The sequence below is a fragment of the Pan paniscus genome, chromosome 6, assembly GCF_029289425.2.
Source record: "Pan paniscus chromosome 6, NHGRI_mPanPan1-v2.0_pri, whole genome shotgun sequence".
In the NCBI taxonomy this organism is placed as follows: domain Eukaryota; kingdom Metazoa; phylum Chordata; class Mammalia; order Primates; family Hominidae; genus Pan; species Pan paniscus.
In genome coordinates, this window is record NC_073255.2 from 195972895 (window position 1) to 195988933 (window position 16039).

Sequence of the window (16039 nt, forward strand, 5' to 3'; positions counted from 1 at the left end):
TCAGAATGTTATGTTATTTAAATGGTATTGGAGGGGATGATTGATGCCTTGTTTAACAATGTCATGTAAACAATGATTAAAGCATTAAGTATTTGTGGTGTTACCTTTCAATCTTTAAAGGACTTTTCTTTAGCATTTATTTTGTGATAATATTCATTTCTTTTTAATGTTTTCTCTATTAATGCTATTGGATTTTATAATCTTGTTACAATATGTTGGCTCATAATAATAATAAATCATCATTTGTTATCATATCTTTTTAAAACAGAAGACTACTAAAACTTTTCATATAATCCTGTTACAGAAAAAAACGACTATTTGCTTGTTATTATAGTCACTTATTATTTTTCAAAAACTTGTAAGTGAAGTGTTATGAAAATCATATGAATTTGGGAATTCCCAAGCATTCTCAGAAATTCTATTTCCTTGTTCCCAAATCCCAATGATTAATATCTGCCAGGAGTCGGAAAACAGTGAAAGGAAGTAACATCCTATGTTGGATACCTGGTAGGGTTAGTGAAGAAACGTTATTGCAGAGCTCTGGGTTATGCTCACGAATGATGCCATTGAGGAAGTCACACTTGTTGAAAGGAACGCAGATACACAAAGAGTTTTGCTGCTGTCTGTTGGATAAGAACCCCCTGGTCGATTTAGCTCCTACTGCAAGTTAGAAAAATCAATCCAATGATAAATGAAAAGTGACCAGTGTGCTGGGAAATAACTTATTTTTTGGCTTCAGAGGAAATTTTAGAAACAGTGCCAAGTGAAACGTAAAAACAAACTACGAAGACGTTCATGAATTTCCCTCTGAAGCTGACAGCCGTATTTTAGCAGATGGAACTCCTACTATTAGCCCAACTCTTGGGTTGAAACAGTGTGTCCAGGAAACCCTATGTTAAAATGCAATGTGTTGGGGATATTGTTCCTCTATTTGCTTGAGTTAATTTTCAAATTAGTGTACTCTTGCTTAGCTGTGCTCTGAGGGAATGAACAAAAGATTGGTAAACTCTGATGGAGAACACTGGTCAGGCAGGGCACATAGAATCCCTGGGGATGGTGGTTCCTGACAAAAGGGGGAGGAGGACCTGAGCCGGGCTTGGGCTGGGCTGGAGGAACATGAAGATGGGATCTACTCACAACCCCCAAAACTGAGGGGTCCTGATAACACATTATTTCACCCTCAGCCATGCAAATTCATTATTTTTATGGATAAAATAGCTTTAAAAACTAATTTACATTGAAATGTTAAAATATTTATATAGAGATTAGAAATATTTATATAGAGATTATTGGGAATCCCCTCCTAAAGCCCAAACATAAAAACTACCAAAAAAAAAAAAATTCCGTGTAGGCTAGGATTGCAAATGACTGATGGAATGTAATTTAAATTAAACATGGAAAATATATTTCCTCTTTAATAAAGATCTAAATTCTATTCTTTTAAGGAGCCTTCAGAAATGAAATTCAACTATTAAAAAAGGTATAGAGAAGTCTTTAGAAAAGAAACTTTTCTTTTGCTGTATTATATAACAAAGAACTTTGATGAGAATAGTTCTAAAGTGTTTAATAATCGATTACACTGGCATTTCTAGGTATTGTGGGGAACACCTAGAAATTAAATCTTCATCTTTGGCAGATCAGAGGCCTATTATTTTTAGGTAAAACAATTAATATCTGCTTTTAATAAATCACAAATTTTGCAAGTTAGCCATTAATAGTAAGTGCTTTTCAAAGTTGGGCCCAATACATGAAAAAGCCAGAAAAACATACCTGCATTAGTTTTGCCCATCACCTTCTTATGCTGGCCTAAGGAGATTTATTAACAGCATTCAATATTTTAGGTAGGCTGGATGTGGTGGCTCATGCATGTAATCCCAGCACTTTGGGAGGCTGAGGTGGGAGGATGGCTTGAGGCCAGGAGTTCAAGACCAGCCTGGTCAACCTAATGAGCCCCTCGGTCTCTCTGAAAAGAAAAAAAAATTTAGGTATCCTGTGGCTACCTCCAAAAACAAACTCCAGAGGAACTGAATTTTTTTTTTATTTCATGTGTTGGGATAATGGCTTCTTTTGCAGTTACTTACGAAGAATTTAAGGGTCAGTAAAAATATTTTTTCATCCTAAATAACATGAATTCTCTAATTTGTGTGTGATATAACGCTAGATATTGTGCCAAAAGTGTTACATAGACATAATCCATGCCCGTTTTCAAAGATAATACTAATATAGAGAATAAGAATCATTATTATTGTAGTAATTATTATTTTAGTAATAGTAGTAATAATCAAAACAATTACATCAAACACTTATTAAACCCTTATGATGTGACAGGTACTGTGTAAGCAATCTCCACATATTAGCTCCTTAAATGTGATCACTGACCCCATGAGGTAGGTAGCATTATGTCCATTTTATAGATGCAGAAACTGAGCTTTGAAGAGGGAAAGCAACTTGCCCAAGGCCATGCAGGCAGTCATTGATAAGGGTGGGAAGCGAGAAGTTGAAGTCTGAGATGTAAGTTCACAGACACGAGTACGCAAACATGTACAAGATACTCGTATGACATGTGGGGTTGCTTGAAATATGTAATTGACTTTCCCCAGCACAAGAAAGTGTTTGGACAGATTTCAAAGGGATCTAACACTTCCTTAGAGGACTGCCCTATGACATTTTCCGTGTGCTTTTCTGCCTCTTGTCCTATACTTTTGGCATTTCTTCTGCTCTTAGAGGCAATGAGTCAACAGCATATTTTTAGCACCTCCTGTGTGCATAGAAGTGGCCCCTGACTCAATGGGAGTGTATAACTACCATGGGCCAAATCAGTGTGCTTTCCTGTCAGCCAGGGGATTATAGAAGAACACGCTCCCCTGATTCCAACAGAACTTGCTGCCACTCTGATGTCTTCATTGTAAGGCCTCTAAATGAATGTTCAAGAAATTCATGTTAAAGGCACGTGTCATATGTGTAACTTGTAAACATTTGTGTACTTGTCTCTGTGTCCTTACACTTCAGGCTTCAACTCTTGTTTTTACCTTTATCAATGACTACCTGTGTGCTGTGTGGCTTTGGACCAATTGCTCACCCCCTCTAAAGCTCAGTTTCCGCATCTGTAAAATGGATATAATGCCATATATACATAGATATAGATAGACATACACAAATATATATACACAAATATATATGTGTGTATATACATATATATATAATATACAAACTGAAATATATAGTTATATAAATATTTCAGTTTAAGTTTCAAAAATCACTGGAAGGTATTTTTATAATACCCTTCGGCAATTTTACCTGCTGCCTTTGCACATTCTGGTGAATTTCTAAATGGAAGTCTGATAGAGATTAATCTTTTAATGCATCATAAATAAAAAAGAAAATCACAGAATGATGTAGCTGGAGAGGACCCTGGGGATCTAAAGTGTTTCATGAAAGATTAATGTCCTTGATCTGCTTGTAAGTGTTTTGGAAAAATCTTCCATGGTCAAATAAAACTTGGCAATGTTGGATTAAAGTTAAATAGGTTTTTTTTTCCTGCAGAACTTCATAGTCTTTAATATGCTAATGTGTTTTGTGAATCTACAAGGAATGAAGTGTTTCAATACTTATTTTACCCAGATTCTCATTTTGGGACAGGCTGGTCAAGCTGAGTCAGCTAGTATATTCTCTAGATGGAGATGATGGCTGATGCCTTTTTGAGAGCAAGAGAGTCCCCAGGGGAAGGAAGGGTATATCAGTTGCTCCTATTTCATGCCAAGGATCCTCAGTCTTTAGAGGCTCAGAGAAGGCTGAAAGGCTACTCTAGGCTATCAGGGCTACCATTCATTGTGACCCATGCTACAGAGAAGCTTTGAGCTCAGTGCAAAGGAGTGTCCAGCCCTTGAGAATCAGGAAAATTTATTTATTCCTGACCTAGTCCACTGAGGACATACAAGGAATGGGGCAGGGGAGTGTCACCAGCTATGGTTACAAGCTAGTCTGATTCTCTTTCATTAAGAAAACTGGTCCCTGTGAGTTTAGATTGGGAAGCACCAGGTTAAAAAACTTTTAGGCCAGGAGTGGTGGCCACTGTACTCCAGCCTGGGTGACAGAGTGAGAATCTGTCTTAAAAAAAAAAAAAAGTTAAGTGATGTCTTCTGTTGAGGACCTCTCAGAACTTTTAATATGAAAGTGTGCATTGTGAAGAATGGGAGTAGAGTGTACAGGAGTTTTAAAAGCTACTTGGTCATGAAACTCTTGCTTTGTGCAGGATTCGAGGGGCACTAACATTCTGAGGAAAATATTTTGGGAAACATTGATCTAATCCAAACTTCTCATTTTACCAGCAAACAACTGTGGGGCCCTCTAAGTTTCCTTTCTCCATCATTGTGACAAATTCATTGGAATTAATTCAATTAAACCTGGGGTCAGCTTTGAAGAGATTTATTTAGCAGGTAAATCTGTTTTGTACATTTTGAGGGAGTTCTGAGTTTCCATAGTCAAAAACCACAGATCAATTTAACCAACTTTTATGGAATATCACCTATGGCCCAAAGACCCTTTAGCTACAGTGATGGTCTACAAAAATATAAACTGTAATTCTTGCAATACAGGAGATTAGTAATAATGGTAAATATAATGATGATGACACCATGAATAGCTAACATTTATTGAATGCCTTTCTATTAGTCAGGCACTTTACTAAGTATTTTAATCCTCCCAACAATTTATGAGGTAGGGATTATAATAATTCCCATCTTATAGTGAGGACACTGAGGTTAGGAAATTATCCTAGCCTAAATGTTAAGTATAAGCATGAATAGAAAGGTGTTATCAGCCTATAAGACATTCCTTTATGAGTGATACAAAGTCCTATATAAATTCAGAGAAAAGAAAAGTGGTTTTAGAAATCCTTGATCAGTGAGTGTGAAGCACGTGGTGGCCTGGTTACTGTTTGGTTGCCCATCTGTCCTACCTCTGGGGATCAGCACCCCCTTACTTTGGAAGAATTGTTTTCCTTTTCACTGTAAGGTTCTTTCTGGCTATGTGGTAGGGCACATTGCCTCAAACAGCCCTGTTCCAGTCTTTGAGAACCTTGAAATTAGAACCAAGGGAAGAGGATTGCCTCTTGAATGGTAATTCTCTAAAATCTAGTCTGAGGTGCTGGTGCCTAATCCCTGGCTCTGTGGAAGGAGCTGGGCTGTGAGAGGGGAGAATGATGTTGATGTCAAGAGAGAGGCAGGTGCTAGGAGCAGAGAGATGGAGGCCTGGAGGGTTTCTGGGCTTCTCTGAGGCTTAGGGTTTGGATCATTGTCTTCGTTACTGGAACAAAGGATTTACCATACCTGCTCTTCTAGGAATGAAACTGTCCTGCTTTGCAAAATGAAGTGTCATTAGAAAGAGATCTTAAAAACCCCACACCATAGACAGGTGCACAGATCCCTAGAAGTGTTAAAGTTCTGTCTGTTGGATGCTAAGCCAAGACTCTTAAGTATGTTCTAAAGAGAAACTGGTGTGTGTAGGCTGTGCACTCCCAGGGAGATAAAAAGTTAGGAACTTTATGGGTTGGGCTTGGTGGCTCCCACCTGTAATCCTAGCACTGTGGGAGGCTAAAGTGGGCAGATTGATTGAGCTGAGGAGTTCGAGACCAGCCTAGGCAACATGGTGAAACCCCATGTCTACAAAAACTACAAAAATTAGCTGGGTGTGGTGGCATGTACCTGTAGGCGGGAGGATCGCTTGAGCCCAAGAGGGAGAGGGTGCAGTGAGCCATGATTGTGCCACTGCACTCCACCGGGGTGACAGGAACTTTATGGGGAATGGGATCTTGGAGACTGAGTAGAGACTAGAGGAAAAAAAAAAAAAAACTACCTCCCCGACTGGCCACACTATTCTTTTAAAAAAATGTTAATTGACAAATTAAAATTCTATGTATTTACGGAGGTATAATGTGATGTTATGATATATGTATACATTGTGGAATAATTAAATCCAGAGAATTAATAGATTCATCACCTCAAAACCTATCTTTTTTGTGTTGAGAACATTTGAAATTTATTATCTTAGCAATTTTGAAATACACAATACTTCATTGTTAACTACAGTCACCATGCTGTGCTGTAGATCTCAACAAAATGTATTCTTCCTGTCTCAACTAAAACATTGTACTCTTTGACAACATTTCCCCATTCCTCTCACCCCCTCCAAAAACACCCATTCTTTATGTTGAAGAGAATGGCTAAAAAGTCCCAGCAGGTTTCAACTGACGGTTTCAGTGGTTTTCCCATCACACTTCAATGTTATTAATAGAAAGGGGAGGGGCAATACATAATTCGGACAGGCGGAAAGTACCATTGTAACCACTTTCTTGACTTCACAGAAAAAGTCCTCTTGTTTTCATCTGTAAAATGGGAACTGCGTGAATACCATTCTTCTTTTCTTCAGCCTCCAAAGAAAAAAGAGATGCAAAGCCTTTTATCAATTGCAAAACAGTATACAATGTGTGTTATTACTCACAGTTGTCTTACTGTGACCAAACACTTTACAAGCCTGCGGCAAGTCAGCCTCACTCTCAGGAAGTGGACAATATTTGGGGAAGGAGAAGCAGCAGGATATTTCAGGACAGTAGCCTTGGTGGGTCCAAAAATTCCTTGAGAGAAATGGGAGACAGAACTTTCTTCCTGCTTTGGGTTTTATCCTGTTAGTCTTTTCTCTCTTCACTCCTATTTTCTATGGAGAATTTCCTGGTTTTGGAATTTGGGTGCGTTTTATGGAGAGGAGGCAGAACATCTTTAGCTCCAGCAGAATGAAAGGATACATGCAAAGGAACCTAGCACAGTATGTGGTACCCAGTTCCCCTTTAACTTGGCTTTATTCATTCACTCCTGGTAGGGCATTAATAAGGGATTTAGCCCCCTCCTATTGAAAACGATTAATTCAGGGAAGAGTTCAGACAGTGTGGACAGATACAGTGTAGGCCAAGCCTGTTTCTAAGGCAGGAGCTGGGTAGGGAGGGTGAGAAGGGCGAGAAGAATAGGGAAATATGTGTCGTCTGTGTTGCTGCTGTTGCAACCACCAGAACAAACAAACAAGTGAAAAAAAAAAAAAAAAAAGAATTGTCCATACCGGAAAGTGTGCTGTTTTGGAGGAGGCTGGGGCAAGTGTGGATGGCTCGAGTGGGTCCTGTTGGATTGAAGTCTGACAGTGGTGATTCCCTTCAACAAATGGTCGGGGTGGGAGGGTACACACACACACACACACACACACACACACACACACACACACACACCCCACACGCAGCGCCCAGCCTCCGATTTCAGCGCTGGCAGGAGATAACCATTCTTAGCTCGCCTTTCCAGGGTTATTTTTGGCTGAGGCTGTTCGCTGATGGCAAAAGGTTTCAGCCCCCTCCCAAATCCCTCCCCGTGCTTGTTCTAAAGAGAAACTGGTGCGTGTAGGCTGCGCACTCCCAGGGAGACAGGGAGACGGGCCTGGCGCCGGAGAGGAACCCGGACTCTGCCCAAAGTCTCGCCGCCCGCCGGCTGTTTTCTGGCGGAGGGTGTGCCCCGGAGGGCGGCGATCGCGGGTGAAGGCTGGGGCCAGGCGCAGGTGCAGGCGTCACCGGGGTCGGGCTAGCAGGCCCTGGAATCAGGCTTTTGGGACACCCCGAAAGTGAGTCCAACTTGGGGAGAAACTGAGGGCACCTCGGGCGGTCTGGCCGCGGAGAAGGTGGGCGGGAGAAAACTTTACAGGCAGGCAGAAGCAATCTCCGCCGAGGGAGTCAGCGAGCGGCCGCGCGGAGAGGAGGGGCGGGCGGTCCCCAGGGGGGCGGGCGCAGGGCGCAGGGCGCCGACCTGCCGGAGAGGGGGCCCGGGCGCGAGGCGGAGTCCCGGCGCGCGGCCAGGCTGGTGGAGGCCCCCGGCAGGCTGCAGATTCCCTCCGGCCCCGGGAGCCGCAGCAGGACCGGCCAGGAGGCGCCACGGAGGGGAGCCCCATCCCGGTGCTGACAGTGCCCACCGCGCCCTACGAGGACCGGCGGCCGGCCGGCGGCGGGGATCTGCGGCGACCTACCAGCCTCTTCGAGGGCCAGCGCAACTACCTGCCCAACTTCATCCAGAGCGTGCTGTCGTCCATCGACCTGCGCGACCGTCGGGGCTGCACCACGGTGGTGGGCAGCGACGGCAGGTGCTTTAGCAGGACGGCCATCGAGATCGTGGTGCAGATGGCCGCGGCCAACGGGGTGAGTGTCCGGATGCCCCTCGCTTCCCGCCGCGCCGCCGCCACGCCCTCTCCTAGCCCTTGTCCCCCTGCTGCCTCCGGGCCCAGCTGGGAGGCCCCTGCCCGGCCCCGGCTTTGCTTCCTCACTCCCGCGTCCTCACCCTCCAGCGCCCCACTCCCGCCGCGCTCGCAGCCTCCCCGGCGCACCCCGGACACCGGGTTCTATTAGTACCCACCGCCCCCAAAAGCCTTGAGGGGTTTCCGTCGTTCCTGGAGCCACTCCGGGCGCCCTGGACTCTTCTCCGACTCTGCGCACATCCCGCACCTGCTCATTTTTCTTTCGGACATTCTCTTACCCGGCCCTGTGGATTCCAAGGCAGCTCCCAGTTTTCCATATTGTTCCCAACGCGTTCACTGCCCACAGTCCCCACACAAACTTCTTTCCCAGGCTCACAACATAGTCCCTCTGCCCCGTGCCCTTTTTGCAATAATCTGCCAGTCCCCTAAGTCTTAGCTCTGCCTATTTAACAGTAGTGGTGTCTCAGAACACACACACACACACACACACACACACACACACACACACACACACACACACACGATCCCTGACATATTTGGCAAGGGTAGGCCCTGAAGGTTTTTAATATTTTGGTTCTTTAACCCAGTGGAATTACTGAATGATTTATTGAATTAGGGTAGGGATGGAGTGGATCCATTTGTTTGATGCTAAACAGCCTGAGCTCGCAGTTCCCAGGGGGCATATCTCTAAATGGTCTGAAATGAGATTTGCAGTGGTTTTCTTAATGCAATTCCCAACTTCTCTCCAAATGCCTTTTGACATTTAACAACATTTCATGCCTCTTCCCCTTTCGGTTTTCATCCTTGTTTTCTCTCCCTTCTCCCACGACCTCGGTAGTCTTCTGCAATCTAGATTCTCAGACTTCGGGTTTTTCTCCCTCTGCCCCTTTCCTCTCTGTCCTATAACTAGAAGCACCTTTTGGCATAGACCCGTATCCCAGTTTCCTCTTTCCCAGGTCCAGCAGCATCTCAAGGACATCTACAAGAGGGATACCTAACTTCAGGGGTCTCTGAATTATATGTGGGAAACATCGTCTAAAAAAGTAATTTTATCCTTATTCATGCAACCAGACCCACACTCATAGAACTTTTCTTTAAGGGGAGTGTCTTGCAGATGTATAAATGAGTGTTAACATCTTTAAAAGCGAAACTCAACAATTCCCTGGCATTTGAATTCCCTCCTTCCTTCCCAACCCTCTCCTTTTCATTTTCTCATTTATTATTAAAAACATTTTAAAGGATCTCCGTGCTTCATATTTATCTACTATAATTCCTCCTTCTCGGTGTTGCAGGGATGGGGAAAGAGGATTTTTTAAAAAACACAATAAAAAGCAATTGGGAGAAACAGGGCCAGTGGTGTTGGGGTGGGTAGTGGAATTGTGATTTTTGACTCCAATAGACAATGATGCTGGATATATGGGGTTTGATTTCTCTCTGGCTCCTCACTTGGGATTGATGAAGTTTGGCTAGAGTCAGGGAGTTGAAGAGAGGTTGACAAATGGACTTTCACTCTTCTCTGACAGGCTGTTCCTGTGGAGTGATGGAGAATAATGAGCCTTGGGAGAGCTATGGGAGCTCTCATACTCCTTCCCGAGCCAATTTTTTAGGGAGTGAGAGAAACATGGCCTGTCCAATACTTGTTGTGGGTCAGGATATTTTTGAAGCTACGGTTGTTGATTTGCATGGGAAAATTATTATGTCTTATTATTTCTTGTCCCACTTTACCATAAGGGCTCCTCAGCTTCTTACTTCAATGGGTCTTCCATGACAAACACACTTTATTAACTCTAAGAGTGGAATTTATTTTAACAGATAATTAGCATAGGTCAATATATGCTTAAAATAGAGTCAAATTAAACCTACTAGCTGTTATAAAGGACAGATGACAAAATCCACATAGAAGCATCGACTTTTAAATAATCTGAAAGTACTACTTCTAAGAGGGGTGGGCATGGGTGAAGGGAATGGTGGACATGTTTCAGAATTTCAAACAGCCAACTTTAACCAATCTTTTCCTCATTTTGTTCACCTTCTTGGGGGCTTATGCTAAAGTGAAGTGAACAGCCATAAGGCTGGCTTCAGGAGAAAGGCGGTCTAAAAGAACTGAATAATTATAAGCAAAATTGGTCTTGAATGATTGAAAATTGATGAGAATGTGCTTGTCTCCTGATTTGGCATCCTGAGTTAGACTCAGGAATACTGAACTTGGATCCCAAAGGCTTTGGTCTTTTTTGATATCCTATTGGATAATCATAAGCAGGCTAGAAAAATAGGAAACTAGAATTTATTCTCTTTGAACTGACAAATCTGACCAGTGGGCTGCATTCTCTATATCTGAAAAATCTTGGTTTTGATTGAAAAAGTTAATTTTACAAAGCAATTTTCTTTTTTTAAATTAAATTTCATTTTTTTTTTTTTTGAGACAGGGTCTCACTTTGTTGCCCAGGCTGGAGTGCAATGGCACAGTCTTGGCTCACTGTAGCCTTGACCTCCCCAGATTCAGGTGATCTTCCCACCTCAGCCTCCTGAGTAGCTGGGGCTATAGGTGCACGCCACTACGCACAGCTGATTTTTGTGTTTTTACTACTCATAGGGTTTCTCTGTGTTGCCCAGTCTAGTCTCAAACTCCTGATCTCAAGAGATCTGCCTGCCTTGGCCTCCTAAAGTGTCATGAACCACCATGCCCAGCCTACAAAGCAATGTTCTAGGAAAAACTACAGTTACTCTTTGATTATGTAATTGCTGGAGAAGAAAAGCATGGCATTTCTAAAGTGATGAACTATATTACTTATATTTTAATATCTCATAAAGTTTGAAATAGACATTTCAAACATAAACATGTATAAAAATTTTTATAAATTAAAAATATAAAATCAAAAACATTATAAAATTATTTTATTATAAAATTATTATAGAATCAAAAACATTATAAATTTAAACAACTTTTTAAAAAATTTATTTTGGGATTTCCCATGGAGTGATGGAGAATAATGAGCCTTGGGAGAGCTATGGCAGCTCTCATACTCCTTCCTGGGCCAACTTTTTTAGGAAATGGGAGAAATATACCCTGTTCAATGTTTATTGTGGGTCAGGATATTTTTGAAGCTATAGTTGTTGATTTGCTTCAAACTTTAAAAAATTTATTATAAAATTATGGGATGTAAACAAATTTATTATAAAACTTTGAAATTTTCAAACTTTCAGAAAAGCAGAGAGATGAGATTAATGGCACTCATAGGCAAACATAGAACATAGATTGTAAACATTTTGCTATATTTGTGTCATGATTATTTTTTGCTTGTGTTTGAAAGTATATTAAAGAAAATGATATTTTACCCCTAAATTCTTTAGTGCAGATTTCTAAAAAATAAGAACATTTTCCTGTATAGTTACAAAATCATCTTTTCAAACAAAATAAAAAATAGTTTTTTTATATCATTTATTACCCAGTCCACATTCAGATTTCCTCAAGTATTATGAAATGTCCTTTTATTTTTTGAGACAAAGTCTTGCTGTTTCACACAGCCTGAAGTGCAGTGAAACAATCATAGCTCATTGCAGCCTCAAACTCCTGGGCTCAAGTGATCTTCCTGCCTCAGCTTCCTGAGTAGCTAGGACTATATGTGCATGCCACTATGCCCAGCTAATTTATTGTTTTTGTAGAGATGGAGGTCTTACTACGTTGCCCAGGCTGGTCTCAAACTCCTGGCCTCAAGTGATCCTTCCAGCTTGGTCTCCCTGAAATATCTTTTGTGGCTGGTTTGTTCAAATTAGTTTCTTCTAATCAAGGGACACACATTGCATTTGATTATTTAGCTCAAGACTTTTTTAACCTGGAAAATACCCTCACTCTTTGTTTATGTATTTATTTAATGAAATTGACTTGTTGAAAAACTAGTCAGTGGTCCTGTAGAATATTTCCCCTTCTGGAATTTTCTGGCTGCTTTTTATGGTGTCATTTAACTTTTCACTCTGTTTTTTCCTGGTTAACTGGAAGTTAGTTCTAAAGGCTTTTAGGCCTGCTATAACAAAATACCAAAAACTGGATGACTTATAAAGAACAGAAATTTATTTCTCACAGTTCTAGAGACTAGCAAGTTTAAGATCAAGGAGCATGCGGTTTTGATATCTGGTTAGGACCAGCTTTCTGGTTCATAGATTGGCCTTCTTGCTGGGCCCTCACATAGTGGGAGAGACTAGCTAGCTCTCTGGGGCCTCTTTTATAAGGGCACTAATTCCAATCATGAAGGCTCTGTCCTTATGATCTAATGACCCCCTAAAGGCCCCACCTTTTAATACCAGCACCTTTGGGGTTAGGATGTCAACATATTAATTTTGGGAAGACATACACGTTCAGCCCATTGCAAGGTTTAGTTAGATTCAGGTTCAACTTCTTTTTTTAAAGACTATTTCATAGGCAATAATGTGTATTCACATCCCATCATTAGTGATGGTGAGATGATCGTAAGGTTAGGGTGATCACTGCCTATCTCCTCTGCTATATTCCCCCTTGGGTCAAGCCAGTAGTCTGTGACGTGAACTTTGTACCATGTGTATATTCAGTTATATTCTGTATCAATAGTTACTTGATTGTTTTAGCATTTATTAATGATCCTTGCTTGAGTTGATTATTTCATTAGGGGTTTCAAAATGGTGAATTTCTAATTCTCTAATTCTATCTACATGTTTTAGCTGGCATTTTTCTATAAGCAGACCATTTTCTTCACAACTGGGTTATTTGGCTACCCTGAAACATAGTTCCTTCCGGGAAGGCAGAACATATGTTTATTTCTGTCTTTTAAAAATTACTGGTGTTTGGAGTGAAGATTAGGTGAGGTAACTACCTCCACAGGTGACAAATGAATTTTGTTTTGTCTCACTTTTGCTTTTTTGAATATCACTGTGGATGCTTGGATTTTTATATTTAATTTGAATGGATTAGGGAATAAATGAGAAGATAGGTTTTATCTGTTTCTGTAGTTTTTATGTGGCTGTGTGAACTTACTTTTAAAAATTCCCAGAAATATTTTAATTCCCCTTGAAAGATATAAACTATGTCATACTATAAAGCAAAAGAAAAACCAATCATGTGAAGAGTAAATAGTATCGTTTAAACGAATTGTGGTTAAGCTTAGTTTGTAACTAATTAGTTTTTTATTTTCTTTCTACTTTTATCTGCTTCAGAGCCTCTTCAGTGGTTTAGATCTTCTATGTGTCAAATTGTTCTAATCTCTTAAAAAGTTTAAGAGCTAAAATACAACACAATGACTACAAGAATGCCTTTGTCCTTTTCTGGGTAGGTACACCTAAGGCAACTTCTTTTTCTCTTCTTTGTTCTCTTCTTCTTTCTTATTCTTAAATCATCTTCAATATTGGACAGATGACAGCACTGTGCCTGCCTCAAGATGTTTCTGACTTTTTCTTTTTCTTTTTCTTTTTTTTTTTTGAGATGGAGTCTTGCTCTGTCACCCAGGCTAGAGTGCAGTGGCACAATCTTGGCTCACTACAACTTCTGCCTCCTGGGTTCCAGTGATTCTCCCAACTCAGCCTCCTGAGTAGCTGGGGTTACAGGCATGCACCACCACGCCTAGCTGATTTTTTGTATTTTTACTAGAGACGGGGTTTCACCATGTCGGCCAGACTGGTCTTGAACTCCTGACCTCAAGGGATCTGCCTGCCTTGGCCTCCCAAAGTGCTGGGATTACACGTGTGAGCCATTGCGCCCGGCCGTTTCTGACTTTTTCTAAAGTCTTCTTTCTCTGGAGATGACGTTATATAATAGCACTGTTCAATAGAAGTTTCTTTGATGATGGAACTGTTCTATAATCTGCATTGTCCCAGCCACTAGCCATATGTGACTACTGTAACACTTGAAATGTGGCTAGAGCAACTGAAGAACTGAATTTTGCATTTTACTTAATTTTAATTAATTAAAATAGAAATGCAAATAACCATAAGTGGTTAGTAGCTACCATACTGGACAGCAAAGATCTATAATTCAGCATTTAAAATCGATTTTGTTTTGTTTTCAAAAATGGAGTCAGACTGTTACAACCCAAAAGAACTGTAGGTTAAATTCAGGTAAATCACCAAATACTACATACACATTTGGGAAATCCAAACCAGATTTTTTCATGTGATAACCACACCCTCTTTTGACTTTAGCCTTGGAGGTAATGGAGTATGGCAGAAAAAACCCTGTATCAGCAGCTGGAAGACTCACCTTCTTTTCCTAGCTCTGCCATATATTGACCAAAAGAGTCAAAGTCCATTCAGATGGTTGAGGGGCCTTGGAATTTTGTTTTTGGTTTTCACATACAAGTTGGAGGGCAGATGCATTAGCCTCTTGAAATACCCAGAAACCACTTGTTTCCTCATCTAAAAATCAGGTATGACAGGATCATTTAACTATCCTGGAAATCAGATGAAGCACTGCATATGAAAGCACTTTGTAACATCGATAGCACTGGGAAATGTAAAGACCTTTTACTGAAATATAAAGGTGTATGGTCAACTGAATACATCTCAGATAATTATGATTTGACTGTATGTATTGAATATAACCTGTAGTGGGCCCCTTGGTAAACAGCTTACAGTTTTGTTGCAAGTTTTAGCCAAGAGAAAATTTATTTGTTGACTAGTCATGCCCTTTATTGGCCACATGATGAGCAGCAATGATATTAACACACAGTGCACCTTGCAGAATTCAAGAATGTCTCAGTGTCTTGTGAACTAGGAAGCTGAAATGCAGTGGTATGCAGAAGGCTGGCTCAGTAGGAGCCTTGGGAGTGTCCTCCAGACAGATGTTTGTGCAGGTTGTATTTGATTCCAGTTGGCCATGAAAAGCTGGTTGCTCTAAAGAATGAGAATATACTTGGTTTTGCATTTACTAGAACTATCTGGGGAACAAATCTTGGGGTGGAAGAAAGAAGGGAGGGAGGGAAAGCTGTGCTTCAATACCTAGGGCTTCTTTCCTGGAATGGATCTGAGAATCTGGGATTGGGTGGCTAATATCTCATCTCTAGAAGGGAGAAAGAACTGGGTGGTGATGGCTTTGTATTTTCTACTGGAGTTCACTACAGAATAGGTGAATGGAATGGGCTGCTATGATCCAGACATTAGGGAGGACAGGTTTGTGATACATTAGAAAACTTGAATGAGCCCTTCTATGATTCTCTCTTCCCTCTTTCTGCTTCCCGTTCTTAATCACCATCCGCAGGTTGTGGAATTAGCAAATCTATTATGTGAGCAATAGCAAACTTACAGGAGCCCTTGGCTCCATCTATCTCCCTGTTTGTGTCAGTTCATTCTGGATGCTTTTAGTCTGTGGTCTTCATTCACTCTTTTTATGGGGAAGTAAAAGGAGTGGGACAGATTATGAGAACAGCTGGGTCCTCCCAGTTGCTGGGGTGGTTATTTTAAGCTTTGTTTAATGTGTCCAGAGACCCAGATGGCATTTTTAACTAAGCTGCTTTATTAAATCTTGTGATAAAGCATAGTGATGTTTATTGAAAAGGCAGACACACATCAGCAACATTATGCGTGAAACTTGCTCTAAGAATTTTCTATAAAACATCTGTTCTCTTTGAGCCTTTTGTGAACTCTGGAAGTTTGCTAGTTTCTATATAGACTTGAGGACAAGAAGCTGGAACCCACTTTTGGAGATGTCCAAGCATAGGTATTGGAATCACTAATCCTAACCCTCTCAGTTTTAAGGCCCCGGATACCCTTCTGTTAGACAACAGTAACATGAGCAAGCACT

The 16039-nt window shown here is 41.1% G+C and overlaps 1 long non-coding RNA gene across 1 annotated transcript in view; it reads left to right on the forward strand.

Moving 5' to 3' along the window:
* LOC134730731 (uncharacterized) overlaps window positions 1–16039 on the forward strand; it is a 37819-nt gene that overhangs the window by 9922 nt on the left and 11858 nt on the right. The gene's annotated exons all lie outside the window — the stretch shown is intronic.